The sequence below is a fragment of the Podarcis filfolensis genome (genome assembly GCF_964270895.1).
Source record: "Podarcis filfolensis genome assembly, chromosome: 12".
Lineage (NCBI taxonomy): Eukaryota > Metazoa > Chordata > Lepidosauria > Squamata > Lacertidae > Podarcis > Podarcis filfolensis.
In genome coordinates this window covers 18045315-18060168 of record NC_139614.1, presented here as the reverse complement: position 1 = coordinate 18060168, position 14854 = coordinate 18045315, and the positions used below count along the sequence as shown (strand labels likewise).

The window sequence follows — 14854 nt, the reverse complement described above, 5'->3', positions numbered from 1 at the left end:
GGGGATCCGTCGGGTGGATCCCCCCCACTCCAACAACAACAACAACTCCGGATTGCCTTGCTAAAAGAAAAAGGGGGGGAAAGCCCGGGCACTCACTCACCGCGAGCAAATCCGTCGCGGGTCTCCTCTCGCCTGCGCGTCCTGCCCCGGCTGGGGCTCCTGCCCGTCGAGGGCGCGCTGCTGCTGCTGACGCCGCCGCCGATGGGGGAAGTCCTGCCGCCTCCTCGGCCCTGGGCTCCTTCTCCTCCTCCTTCGCCGCCTTCTTCTCCCCACCTGAGTCCGCCCCAGCCCCACTGCCTTCCCCAGCCGGTTTGTCTGTCTCGGCGCTGGTGACCTGGTTTCCCCCTCTCTCCACGCGCCCCACCGGGAGCCGGAGGCGCGGCGGCGGCGGCGGCGGCGAGGAGGAGGAGGACTCAGCTCCCGTCCGCCCGCCCCACGATCGCCTCGCCGGGGGTGGGGAGGCAGGCGGCGCCCGCGCGCAACGGGGGGAAACGGGCGCAGCCAGCCAGGCGCGCGTCACGCGTGGATCTGCCCCTGGGGACGCGCAGCAGGCGAGCCCGCGGGGAAACCGGCCTCTTGGGCTAAGCCAGGGCTGCCCACCTTTAGGAGCGGGGAGAATCGGCACCCCCGGGGGTCATCTAGACCAACCCCCGGTGGCTTACCCAATAGGAAACGGCTTTAATTGCTGCGCCAGGAGCCCCGGCGAGGGTCCGGCTGCCCTCACTCCCCTGGGGCTGTGTGCTTATATCTGCCCCCCTGGCTGGCAGAGGAAGGCGGGGAGAGATGCCTTTCCCAAGGAAGGAAGCCGGCCCAGGAATCCTGGAGGGATCCTGGGCTTGAGATCTCCCCACCACGACCCAGTGCCAGACTGGGCCAAGGCGAGGCTTCCCATGTGGCGCTGCTGGCGCAGCACTTCCGCAACTCTCCCAAGGGAACCTGGGCCGCTCTGCAGGGGGAAGGTTTATACTGTATTGCGCTTTTTAAAAATTTATTTAATGCAATAAGACGAATCTCCCACGCACGCCCCGGGAAATTTTGGAGGGGTGGGGCAGGGTGGGGCAAGAGCTTAGATGCAGGTCCTTATCTATTTCTTATTATGGGATTTTTAGCAAACGACAAAAAATAATCTGCCGGCAAAGTAGATCGCACCTTTGACATAAGCGTTTCCCAGAAAACTACCATCACATTTCGCAGGAAACCAGTTTTTATAAAGATGAAGGGAGCACAATCTGCACAGAAACCCATATATGCTAATTTTACGTTCTTCAGCTTTGTCAGAGAGATTTTTTATTATTAACTGATTTTATAAAATGAACATTTTAAATGCACTGGAAAACTGCAGTAATTTAGTAATTCTTTCTTTCAATGGTTAAAAAGCAGTTCAGGTTTAGAACTGAGTTTTAAAAATACTTTCCAGTTTAAAAGTGATTCTGAGCTTTTCCTTGGTGTTGCAGATTTTTAAATAAATAAACAAACAAACTACCAGCTGAAATCGCAGTTAAATTGCTCTGTTCCTGATTTCCTAAATATTCTGTGATAGTTGACAACACCCTTCGCCATCCTGGTGCCCTCCAGCTGCTGCCAGACTCCCAACTCTCATCAGTCCCCATCAAGCACAGCTGATGGGAGTTGTATTCCAGCAACATCTGAAGAGCACCAGGTGTGCCAAGCCCAGCTTACAGGTAGCTTTATAAGTTGGCGTTACTGCTTTTATTATTTGAAACAGGTGGCAATGCCAAATACAAATGACAGGATACCTCTCCAGTTTTTGCTTTAATGAAAATAATTATGTTGCTAATTAAAAGATGCCTGCAAGGTAACATTCCCAGCTGTGTCCAAGATGTCACAAAGCACAGGGCCTTAGACTTGCAACTGAATTACTTTCTCTTCTTCTTTTTGTATTTTTAAGAGTTAAGCGAGTTCCACTTTACCTCTCTCTGTGTTGAGGACTTCAGTACCTAAGAGATGACTCATGTACGGCCTGAAATGTCTGTTATAAAAGTGTCCGCAAACTTGTGCATTCTCCCCCATTGTAGATCTACATAATCTTTAACATGACCTAGACCTCCAAACGCCAACACAACTGAGGTCCGCTTTACATTAAGGCAGCAGTGTGCATGCCTCCGTGTTTTGGAATAACCCGGATGGACCATCTTGCACATAAGCATCATAGCTGCCAACTTTTCCCTTTTCTTGTGAGGAATCCTATTCAGAATAAGGGAATTTCCCTTATAAAGGGGAAAAGTTGACAGCTACGATAAGCATGTGTAAGTAAAGGTAAAGGGTAAAGGGACCCCTGACCATTAAGTCCAATCGTGACCGACTCGAGGGTTGCGGCACTCATCTCGCTTTATTGGCCGAGAGAGCTGGCGTACAGCTTCCGTGTGGCCATGTGGCCAGCATGACTAAGCCGCTTCTGGCGAACCAGAGCAGCGCACGGAAACGCCGTTTACCTTCCCGCCAGAGAAGTACCTATTTATCTACTTGCACTTTGACGTGCTTTCAAACTGCTAGGTTGGCAGGAGCTGGGACCGAGCAACAGGAGCTCACCCCATCGCAGGGATTCGAACCGCCGACCTTCCGATCGGCAAGCCCAAGAGGCTCTGTGGTTTAGACCACAGCGCCACCCGTGTCCCTTTTGAGCATGTGTAGGACTGGGCTATAAGGCAGGAAGCTGTGCACAGGTCTGAAGCCTGCCTCTGTGGAAGGTAATCTGAGCCTGCCTTTATCTTTTGCAAACCTACAGTCTGCCTTAAACTTTGGCTTCGTTGTTAGTTAATAACGTTAATTTTTCCCCACAACTTCTTCGGCTGGAGTGCAACATTTCCATGTGTCCCATGTAGAAGCTACATGCCCAGGTCACAAGCGCTTCCTCTCATGCCCTGAATTAACCAACTGGAAATAAGTGGCAGGTGTAATTCACTGCCGTGTCAGAAAACAAAACAGGGCAAGTATACATGCAAATGGTGCAGCTGTTAGGATGATTCTCAGAAGCAGGGATCTATACACATAAAAAGCTCAATCCCATACAGTGGTACCTCGGGTTACATACGCTTCAGGTTACATACGCTTCAGGTTACATACTCCGCTAACCCAGAAATAGTACCTCGAGTGAAGAACTTTGCTTCAGGATGAGAACAGAAATTGTGCAGCAGCGGCAGCAGGAGGCCCCATTAGCTAAAGTGGTGCTTCAGGTTAAGAACAGTTTCAGGTTAAGAACGGACCTCCGGAACGAATTAAGTACTTAACTTGAGGTACCACTGTATTTGGGGGCTACTTTTTTGGGGAAGCTACTATTTGGGACGCAGGTGGCGCTGTGGTCTAAACCACTGAGCCTAGGGCTTGCTGATGGGAAGGTTGGCGGTTCGAATCCCCACAAAGGGGTGAGCTCCCGTTGCTCGGTCCCTGCTCCTGCCAACCTAGCAGTTCGAAAGCACGTCAGAGTGCAAGTAGATAAATAGGTACCACCCCGGTGGGAAGGTAAACGGCATTTCCATGCACTGCTCTGGTTTCACCAGAAGCGGCTTAGTCATGCTGGCCACATGACCCGGAAAAACTGTCTGCGGACAAACATGGGCTCCCTTGGCCAGTAAAGCAAGATGAGTGCCACAACCCCAGAGTGGTTTGCGACTGGACTTAACTGTCAGGGGTCCTTTACCTTTACTTTTCCAGATAGCTTGATGGTTACAGGGGGGTTAGTAAGCCAACCATATGAATGACCAATAGTGACAAAATTTCTGTGGAAGAAAGAACCAGATAATGCAAAATTCCTGGCAAGAGAAGTTGATGAACTATGCTGAGATGGCGAAATTAACCGGGAAAATTTGAACCAGCAGGACCAGACTTTCCTAAAGGAATGGAAGAAGCTTTCGACGTATTTGGAAAGCAACTGTAACCAAATGACATCACTTGTAGGATTAAAAGAAGTTTTGGAAGGAGTAATATATAAATTATTGTGAAAATAATTAAGAATATGTATGAAGATTTGAATTTATAGGAATAACTGTAGTAACAAAAAGCATAATTAGAAAGGATTTTAGAAAACCATCAGTTGAGGTTGAAGGAGGTATTAGGCTGCGATAGCCAAAGACTTTGAAATGATATTTAAAAGGATGATATGCTGGAAAATATGTGTAAAAACCAATAAAAAAATATTTATTAAAAAAAAAAAGAATTCAAAATTCTGCCAGCAACCCTCCAGTGTCTTTTTCTGGCTGAGAACATACATTTTGTCTTCCCTATTATACTTCCTGACATAGGAATTACCGTACTTGCATGCCGCTGATAATGTAGTGATGGCCAAAACATACGCAGTGATTGTTTCATTTAAGGCTCAATCTCTACATTTTTGTTTTCCAGGGGAGGCTGGTCTACTGGGACATTGCCCTACTAAATTAAATGTCAAGCATTGATAACAACAACAACAACAACCCCCAAAATCTCAAAGCCACACTCGTTCCTGTCGTGTTGACATTCATCTCTTTCCCTTTGAGTTTAGAGTCAATCACAGTCAGAAGAGCATGAGATTCTTAATCCCAGGGTTGTGGGTTCAAGTCTCACGTTGGGCAAAAGGGGCTGGCCTTGATGTCCCTTGTTGTCCCTTCCGACGCTACCATTCTATGATTTGCTGTTATTCTTATTCTCTGGCCAGTCAAGCTCTCTACACCAGTTCAGCCACTCCCAATCCAAAAGCACTGCTACAGCCAAGAGGTCCTGCCCATCTGCTTCCCTGAAGAAAAAAACATGCGATAAATGTATATGTAACTAGAGCTGCAGGCTCCTTATCCCTAGTTTTGCAGGTTCCCCCGGCCTCCTGGCATCATTGTGGCAATCCAGCCACAGAATATAACATTTGTAGGGCTGCTGCTACATGGGCATAGCTGGAGGGTGCAGGGGGACAATTGCCCGCCCCCATCAAGTAAGTAAATAAGTAAGTAAGTAAGTAAGTAAGTAAGTAAGTAAATATACTTAACTAACTGACCAATTGTGTCACAGATAACTCAGTTCTGCCCCACTAACATAAAGCCTCCCCCCTCTAAAATGAAGCCCATGTGCTGCCATGGCAGACCCATTAGCCTGGTAATCTGTTCTGGACATGCTCAGAGCTGTTTCCTTGAAGGCCACACCACCACACAGCTCGTAGCACTTTGAGGGAATTGTGGAGGTTTGCTATTCCTGTTTATCTTTAGGTTAAAAAAATGGTTTCTGTATGTCTGTATGTATGTTTGTTTGACAGGCCACTGTGAGGACGGAATGATGGACCTTTGACCTGATCAAAGTGGGACTCCTATGTTATTATGCAAACCGTTTGGCGCAACTGCAGAACTGGATTGTCAACCGGTTGCTGCGGTTAGCTCAATACTGACTGTAAGATCTGCTGTTTGCACAAAGGATACCTGTTATGGGATCATCTCATTAAGTATCAACAGAGGTTCCTCATTCGGGAGGCAGGAGCACTCTGTGCATGCTCTCGCCACTGATTTCTGAGGTCCTAGTTCCTAACCATGCCTCCCCTGCACAAGTCAGAGGGTGCTGAGGTTGGGAAGAAGGAGTTCGTTGTACTAATAGTTAAACCCCTTAGGCTGCATCACTCTTTGATCTGGTAGAATATTTCCTGCATTATTTTCCTTCTCAGTTAGTCAAATTGTCTTTACACTTTTTAAAAATAAAGCTCATCAGAGGATCTGGAGACCTCATTTAAAATTCCTCCACTGTGTCCCTGGTGCTGTGCATTACTCGTACACTTTCAACCAAAGGAGTGGCCAGTTAGCCTTGACTTACAAACAGAAAGAAACAATAGGCAAGCAGCACTTTAAAAGGCTAGCAAACATATCTATCTACAGTGGTACCTCAGGTTACAGACGCTTCAGGTTACAGACTCAGCTAACCCAGAAATAGTACCTCGGGTTAAGAACTTTACCTCAGGATGAGAATAGAAATCGTGCTCTGGCAGCACGGTGGCAGCGGGAGGCTCCATTACCTAAAGTGGTACCTCAGGTTAAGAACTGTTTCAGGTTAAGAACGGACCTCCAGAACGAATTAAGTTCTTAACCCGAGGTACCACTGTATCTATCTGTCTGTCTGTCTGTCTGTCTGTCTGTCTGTCTGTCTATCTATCTATCTATCTATCTATCTATCTATCTATCAGGTGCTGCAGTGTTTTCACTAACATTACACCATGGTCTTCTTTACAGGGTTGTCGTGAGGATAAAGACTATAACATACTCAGGCAAACTTAAAATGCTATTACAAAAGTAGGATGGTGCAGAGCATAGTTCAGGTGAGAATTCAGTGCGCAGAGCCTATGCAGTAGCCTATGGCAGACTTGGGGCTTTAAAATTTCAGTGGCCCCCTGGGCCAGGCCAAAATTTGGCACCCAAAGTTCTTCACTTTGTGCCCTTGTACAAGTAAAAGAAACATACTCAATTATACCACTCTCTAGGGCAGCCTTTCTCAACCTGTGGGTCCCCAGATGTTGGACTACAACTCCCATCACCCCTAGCTAGCAAGGCCAGAGCTCAGGGATGATGGGAGTTGTAGTCCAACAACATCTGGGGACCCACAGGTTGAGAACCGCTGCTCTAGGGCATCTGAGTTTTTTCCAGTGCAAACTGAATTTCCCCCCGATGCTTTTCCAATTCAAATTTTTCTGCAAAACCCAAATCACTGCTCCAGGGGCATGTGTGGTGAATTCCTGGGACATGCATCTAGGAAGAAAAACACACTGTCCAGACTTCCATGCTTATGTAGTACACACTTTTCAAATAGGGAGATGATAATGTATGCTGGGAAACGTAAATGTGTGGAGCATTCACAAGCCTTCATTAAATCCATTAAACACAAATGAATTTAAAGAACTCTCAACAAGACGTGAAATGCAACAGGACATTTTGCTTCCCTATCGACCTGTCGGAAATAATCTTTAACTCAAACGTCATTTACATCCAAATTCTTTTCCCCCTGGAAGGAAGATAATGGGTGCTAATGTGTTTTCTCCATGATGAGGCAAAGTAGGATGTTTCAGGCTCAAGACAAGATTTAGTATATCTAAAGGATGAATAGTTTGGAGGAGATTGTAATATTAGCGCAAGAGTTGTGAAAGAATGGTTGTTGTTATTATCCAAATACAGTGGTACCTCGGGTTACATACGCTTCAGGTTACATACGCTTCAGGTTACAGACTCCGCTAACCCAGAAATAGTGCTTCAGGTTAAGTACTTTAGGATGAGAACAGAAATCGTGCTCCAGCGGTGCAGCAGCAGGAGGAGGCCCCATTAGCCAAAGTGGTGCTTCAGGTTAAGAACAGTTTCAGGTTAAGTACGGACCTCCGGAACGAATTAAGTACTTAACCCGAGGTACCACTGTACCCTGTCCATCATTATGCCATTTATCACAACATGGTGTCGGATCCATTCAACACCAAGACAACTGCTCTTGTCCTCAATGGGACAAATTAGTCATGAGTCAACTTGTCCCCCTTATTTCAATTGGAACCAAGGGCAGCTAAATTGAGGTGCCTCCATCCTCTCACTATTTTCCAGGAGTAAGGCTACCAGACATCCCTGTTTCCCGGGGACAGCCCCCGGATTTGCGAATAAGTCCCCGGACAAATTCCATCCCTGGAATGTCCCTGGATTTCATCTAATGTCCCCGGGAAAAGCAGCAGCGACAGTCTCAGCAGCCTGGAGCAGTTGGCTCTGGCTGGCTTCAGGAGCTGCTTGGAAGTCCCCATATGATGGCGGTGCAAGGGCTCAAAGATGCAGCTTCCGGGCTGCCTCCACCTTCCTGGACCCCAGCATCTAAGCTGTGAAGAGAGGCTTCATGTTGCCTATCGGAGCAGCCTCCCAACTCCTACTTGCGTGCAAGCAGGAGGGGGCAGGGATCTCTCAGTTAAGCATCAGAAAGCCTCCCTTCCCAGCTGAGGGATCCCCGCCCCCTCCTGCTTGCACGCAAGTAGGAATGGGATTGGGGCTGCTCCGATGGGAAGGGAGGCATCGCGCTGCCCGAGCCTCACTGCTGCCGCCACTCCCGGCCCTCCTTCTTCACCTTCCATGCCTTACCCACCGCGCATCGCTTCTCCACCACCACCACTGAAGAACCAACAACTCAGGGACTGCCCAGGCTCATTGAGAAAGGAGATAGAAGCCTCGGAGGAAGGGGAAACGTAGCGGTTGAGGTCAAGGTGGCAGCCGCCCCTCTGCCCTGCCCAGACACCTTGCAGTTTGGGAAATGCATTTAAAAGTGTGGAATAAAATAGGGATTAATGGGAAGATGTGTAAACACCCTGCAAGCAAATCAGGATGTCTGGGTGGTTTTTTGATGTTGTTGTTTAAATTTTAAAAAAAGTGGATTTCTTTGTCATCTAACTGTCCTGCAAACAGATGAGAACAAATGCTCAATAAAGAATGGCCATCATCTTGCTATCACATCAGCTTTGCGCAAACAAATCAGGATGAAAGCTCAATAAACAGGTCATATGGAGGTGCCCTTGGGTCAGAATCCAAAACAATAATTAAAAGCTAGTGTAATAATAATAATAATAAATTTTATTTATATCCCACCCTCCCCAGCCGAAGCCGGGCTCAGGGCGGCTAACAACAATCAAATAATCAAACAATCAAATAATCCAACATTCTAAAAATATTTCATTATAAAAATTAATTAAAATCAAGTTGATGGCAACCATTAAGCAAAATTCTGTGCAGGTTGCCAGAGGAGGGAGTCAGGCTGCGCCCTGACCAAAGGCCTGGTGGAACAACTCTGTCTTGCAGGCCCTGTGGAAAGATGTCAGGTCCCGCAGGGCCTTAGTCTCTTGTGACAGAGCATTCCACCAGATTGGAGCCGCAGCCGAGAAGGCTAGTCAAAATACTAGTAATCTCATAAAGCCACTTATTCACTAATCCAACAATTGCCTAAAATACAAGGTACACATCTCAATATTGCTGCAGCACGACTGCTGACAGGAATGAGGCCTTGTCAGCATATAAAGGTAAAAGGTAAATGACCCCTGGACGGTTAAGTCCGGTCAAAGGCGACTATGGGGTGCGGCACTCATCTCGCTTTCAGGCTGGAGGAGCTGGTGTTTGTCCAAAGACAGCTTTCCGGGTCATGTGGCCAGAAGGACTAAACCTCTTCTGGTGTAACAGGACAACGGGATGGAAACCAGAGACTTGGGGCTGTGTACTTTTCTGCCACAGCGGTGCCTATTTATCTACTTGCACCATCGTGCTTTCAAACTGCTAGGTTGGCAGGAGCTGGGATGGAGCAACAGGAGCTCACTCCATTGTGGGGATTCGAACTGCCGACCTTCTGATCGGCAAGCCCAGGAGGCTCCGTGGTTTAGACCACAGGGTGTGCAGAGGTCTGTGCTGGTTGCCGATCTGCTACCAGATCGAGTTCAGGGTGTTACTATGAGTATATAAAGCTCTTAACAACTTGGGACTAGTTTACCTACAAGATTGCCTTACCGCGCATGTGTCCACTCAACCACTTCAATTGGCACTTTTACAAGTGTCATGTACGATTTCCCTCAACTGTGCCAATTAAATTAGAACATACCGTTTGGGGGGGGCATGCTCTCATTTGAGAGCATGGCACCCTGAAACACAAGGGAGCATGGCACCCAAAAACACACAGGAACATGGCCCTAGAAGATGGGTGTCACAGTTTTCCGCTGCAAGATGTTGCATATACTACCCACACTGCATCTGAAAGCAACGTTTAGTGTGGCAGCACCAAACTTTGGAACTCCCTGCCAATTGATCTCAGACATTTGCCTTCACTGTACAGTGGTACCTCAGGTTACATACGCTTCAGGTTACATACGCTTCAGATTACATACTCCGCTAACCCAGAAATAGTGCTTCAGGTTAAGAACTTTGCTTCAGGTTGAGAACAGAAATCATGCTCCGGCGGCGCGGCAGCAGCAGGAGGCCCCATTAGCTAAAGTGGTGCTTCAGGTTAAGAACAGTTTCAGGTTAAGTACGGACCTCCGGAACGAATTAAGTACTTAACCTGAGGTACCACTGTATTCCTTTTGGCACCTGCTGAAGTCATTCTTATTTAGACAAGCGTATCCAGATGATCTGAAAGTTTAGTCGTAGGAGAAAGTTTGTAGGAGTTTGTAGTCTATTTTATTGCAGCTTTATCCTGTATGTTTTTATTTGCGGTTTTAATTGCTTTAATGCTAATTTTATCAGTCTATCAGGACTATCGTATTCAAGGTAAATACTATGAAAAATAATAATATCATTTTGCAAATCACATTACAGTATATATACAAACTGCTTTTTAAATCCTATCCCATCCCATTGATTCTCACATAAGCTTTGAAAAGTAGGTCTCTATTATTCCCATTTCACAGATGGGGAGACCTGCTCATAGCCAAGCATGGGCTCAATATAAAACCATTTGTGGGACTGCAGCTACTTTCATTAAATAGTATGTGGGACTGCAGCTACTTTCATTAAATAGTAGGTTGTGTCCAGAGTTACGCAGGGCAGAACTTCATAAAAGTTGTGTTTGGCTTATTCCCCTTTACAGCAGTATCTCGGAAGTTGAAAGGAATCCTTTCCGGAAGTCCGTTCGACGTCCAAAACATTCAGAAACCAAGGCGTGGCTACAGGAAGCTCCTAAAGCCAACCAGAAGCCGCAGAAGGCGCGTCACCATTCAGGTTCCAAATAACATTCGCAAACCGAAACACTCACTTCCAGGTTTGCGGCGTTCGGGAGCCGAAATGTTTGACTCGCAAGGCATTCGCGAACCAAGGTACGACTGTATCTTTACAATCTGATATGTTTCTGAATATATGATCTGGAAGGTTGGAGAACCCTCCAGAACAACGTGGGAAGTGCCGCTGGAATCTGCAGGCAGGATTGGGAAGTGGCAAAAATTGCCTCCTAGCCCATAGGAAAACCGAATTTGCATCACTTCCATGAATGGAAGGAGCTCTTACATTCACATAACAGCATGTCTGGACCCAACCCATTGATTCAAGACAGGCTGGAGGAGTATAAAAAAGGGCACAATATAGCCTTCATAAAGGTGGCTAATGCTAAGAGGTTTGGACACCTGCTAGGTATAAAAACAATGACTAATCTAAAAAAAAATAATAACTGCAGGAATATTAAGAGGCACTTGCAATTTCATATCATTTAATGTTGATGATTGAATTAAAATATAAATTGAGTCTCTCTCTCTCTCTCCTTCTGCCAAGAATGAGTCACATACAAACATAATGAAACCAGAAATGGAAAGAACTCTCCTACAATGTGAATGTGGGCGAGCTTTTCAAAAAACTTCTAATGAACATATTTTTAAAAACGTCTACACTAGCTGGCAAGATCAATATGAAGCAAACCGCATGATTTGTTTTTGTGCCTTCACCATAAGCAGGAGAGCAAGTCCTATAAATCAATACTGACATTAATTTTTCAAACGCCTTTATTCCTATATGACTATATCAAAGAAAATGAAAGGGGGAAAAAATCCCAAACATTAAGTGACTCATAGTTACAAAAGGAAGGCAACAGTGAGTTAATCCCTTCATGTAGGATTAGCTAAGGGCAACCAGCTACCATTGTCCTTAAATAACCCTGTCATTTTCGGGGTTGCTGAATAGTGACTACAGCACGCTGACATGATAAATACACACTATTTTGAAATTATCAAAAAGCAGACATGTGGGGATGTGTCATGAACAGAGAAATCATGCCCGGGTGCCTTGTTTTCATTGTGTTAAGTAACACTCCAGCAAGGTTCACCCCTAGTGATGTCAGTTACTTCTACCCTGGTACAGTAATGCCATTATAGAGCGGCAGCAAACTATTACAGCCTTCAGTTTCAGCAGCAGGCAAATTAGCAACTGCCCGTTTTCGGAACCTGCAACAGCTTTAAGGCACATGACTCCTGTTTTCCCAACAACAACTACCGAGCACGAGATTAGCAAAACCAACTTTACCAGATTATCTCCACCAGCTCCTTTGCATTCTTCCCTGCCTTTGCTTGAGGCGGTAGAGCAGGGTCACACACAGGTGATAGTGGAAAGGTTTCTAGGTAAAGTCCTAGCCTGGCCAATTTGTTGCTGTTGTTTAGTCGTTTAGTCGTGTCCGACTCTTTGTGGCCCCATGGACCAGAGCACACCAGGCACTCCTGTCTTCCACTGCCTCCCGCAGTTTGGTCAAACTCATGCTGGTAGCTTCGAGAACACTGTCCAACCATCTCGTCCTCTGTCGTCCCCTTCTCCTTGTGCCCTCAATCTTTCCCAACATTAGGGTCTTTTCCAGGGAGCCTTCTCTTCTCATGAGGTGGCCAAAGTACTGGAGCCTCAGCTTCACGATGTGTCCTTCCAGTGAGCACTCAGGGCTGATTTCCTTAAGAATGGATAGGTTTGATCTTCTTGTAGTCCATGGGACTCTCAAGAGTCTCCTCCAGCACCATAATTCAAAAGCATAAATTCTTCGGCGATCAGCCTTCTTTATGGTCCAGCTTTCACTTCCATACATCACTACTGGGAAAACCATAGCTTTTACTATACGGACCTTTGTTGGCCAATTAGCCCCTGATTAATCATCTGCTCCATGGTGAGTAGTGGGGGAAACCATGTGCACATGAGGAGCACTGTTTCATTCCTCAAAATCCCACTGATAAGCATGTCCTGTTGGCTTCAGTATCACATCACAGGATTAGGATATCTGACGTTTCCCTACCAATGAAGAGGGAAATCCTATCGGTCCACAATCCATATCAGAAGCAGTGCTGGATTAAACCCTGTGGAGGCTCCTAAGGGCCCACCACTCTAGTTGGGATAACATTGAACTAAGAAAGCTTGGTTGTAATTTTCTTTCAAGATCAAATCAATATTATATTGATCTGTTGTCGTGGGGACCATAGGCTGGTGCCTGCTCTGGCTATTTGGTAATCCAGCGCCGATCAGAAGTACAGAAGGATGCTGTGTTGAGATACAGTGTTTACATCAAAGCCCATGTCTCTTTGGAAAAGTAGTGCTAGCACAACTGAAACTCAAAATCAGTTGGTTCTTAAAGCCAGAATGGGTATGTAGCCCAGTTCTCTATCTAACAAACTTGAATAATTTTTGCAATTCAAACCAGGATTTATTACAAATTAATTTCTGGTTTCTGTGCATGCATGTTCTGCATAACTAAGCATCAAACACCTCCGTCTTTTGCACATGCTGAAATGTTGATAACTGTAACCCCTGACTTGCTGAAGAAAGTGGAAATGCAATGATTTTGCAACTCGTTTTAGGTGCTACATTCCACCCCCACCCCCCAGAACAAGCGGCCATGCTTAAACCTTGTTGCTCTTCCTTTACCCTCCTGCCCTACCTGAGAACTTGGCTGGCATACAGCTGTTGCTTGGCATATGACTAGTTACAGGTAGGTAGCCGTGTTGGTCTGCTGTAGTCGAAACAAAATAAAAAAATTCCTTCCAGTAGCACCTTAGAGACCAGCTAAGTTTGTTATTGGTATGAGCTTTCGTGTGCATGCACAAGAAGTGTGCATGCGCACGAAAGCTCATACCAATAACAAACTATATGGTCTCTAAGGTGCTACTGGAAGGAATTTTTTTATTTTGTTTCGCTTGGCATATGAGATTATCACTTGAGTTAATGTAATATCTGTAAGGTAAAGGTAAAGGGACCCCTGACTGTTAAGTCCAGTTGCGAATGACTCTGGGGTTGCGGCGCTCATCTCGCTTTACTGGTTGAGGGAGCCGGTGTTTGTCCACATACAGTTTTTCCGGGTCATGTGGCCAGCATGACTAAGCCACTTCTGACGAACCAGAGCAGCGCACAGAAATGCTGTTTACCTTCCTGCCGGAGTGGTACCTATTTATCTACTTGCACTTTGACGTGCTTTCGAACTGCTAGGTTGGCAGGAGCAGGGACTGAGCAACGGGAGCTCACCCCGTCGCGGGGATTCGAACCGCCGACCTTCCGATCGGCAAGCCCAAGGCTCAGTGGTTTACACCACAGCGCCACCTGCATCCCTAACATCTGTACTGATACCTGAATAAGTAGTGATGCCAACTCCAGTGGCATCCTGGAGCTAACTAAAGCTACATTTAGCCATGGCTCACACTGCAAAGTGTATAGGTATAAATTCATGTTTGCTGCCAAATATTCTAACACCATATTCATTTTAACTTATTACTAATATAATGCTTCAGCACAACATAGCTAATTTTCCACCGCAATATTCTGCTCTTTGGAAGATAAAACATCTAATATTATAGTCCATATCATGGGCATCCCCTGCTATTCCAATATCTTACTGGTATTCTTTCAAGCTTTTATTCTTGCTATGCCATATTTTGTGCATCAAATTATTAGAGGTGCTGAGCAAACTAAAAATAGAATATACCACACTGTTTTCATTTGTAATACTTTCTTTACCATGGCATATCAGATTCTTTCGTTTTCCAAAAGAGGAACAAGATGTGTATGTAAGCATGAACGTCAAAATAAAAACAAAAATGGAGGGGGTAGGCCAAGGAGGAAAAATGGGGAGCTTTCTGCTACTGCACAGTGCATATGGCCTGAACAAAAATCTTATTTTCCTTTGCATGCAAAAGCTCAGGAGAGACCTTGCATGGATGCACATAGCAAGGAGAAAATGTCCTCCTGAAACCAGAAGGGTCTAAAAATCTGAAGCAGGAAAAATAGCAGAGGATATTCACTTTTCAACCTATCGGTTTTAAAAGTGCAACTACTCTCAAAGAATATGATAAGTTTGCAATCTCCATATGCATTGTTGCAGACTCAGAGATTACAGCCAACGTATTTATTGCAATGATTTCCATAAAAAAATTATGCAGTTTAACCAGCCTAGC

At 45.9% G+C, this 14854-nt stretch overlaps 1 protein-coding gene across 5 annotated transcripts in view; it reads right to left on the bottom strand.

Moving 5' to 3' along the window:
- THRB (thyroid hormone receptor beta) overlaps positions 1 to 14854 on the bottom strand; it is a 187931-nt gene that overhangs the window by 165838 nt on the left and 7239 nt on the right. For 2 of the 5 annotated variants that reach the window (XR_014540133.1, XM_083578184.1), the window contains exon 1: positions 101 to 427. The exons of 1 other annotated variant lie outside the window; for it this stretch is intronic. The gene's annotated coding sequence lies outside the window, so the exon portion shown is untranslated. Of the gene's footprint in view, positions 1 to 100; positions 577 to 14854 lie in introns of those variants that run through there. 2 more of the 5 variants (XM_083578187.1, XM_083578186.1) reach the window with 2 other exon arrangements.